The sequence below is a fragment of the Sabethes cyaneus genome, chromosome 2, assembly GCF_943734655.1.
Source record: "Sabethes cyaneus chromosome 2, idSabCyanKW18_F2, whole genome shotgun sequence".
NCBI classification, from domain to species: domain Eukaryota; kingdom Metazoa; phylum Arthropoda; class Insecta; order Diptera; family Culicidae; genus Sabethes; species Sabethes cyaneus.
Window position 1 is genome coordinate 230,596,288 of NC_071354.1, and position 408 is coordinate 230,596,695.

Sequence of the window (408 nt, forward strand, 5' to 3'; positions counted from 1 at the left end):
TTATATAATCGTTGCAACTGATTTGAATTGTATATTTCGAAAAGACAAAAACAAGGCGAGCCAACCGGATTCCATTCGGGGCGCTGAATGCTGCCTGAAACCAACCAAAAAATATATCGTTAATTTTTCAATTTGACGACTTTCATGTTGGCAGTCTATACATTCATATCCTGCACCTTGTCGTGCCCGTCAGTTTCGGGGTATGGTATGATGGCCCATTGGAGCGATTGTGACGCGATCTGCTCGAGACCGACCGACCGACCGACTTAACGTGCCTCTTGTTCTTTCATATTTTTTACGGCTCGTGCGGTTGCCATTTAGATTGTGTGTGACACGACACGAACTCGCTTTCGCACAATTTTGGCCTGCCGGATTAAAATAACCTGAACTGGGGAGTTCATCGACGAC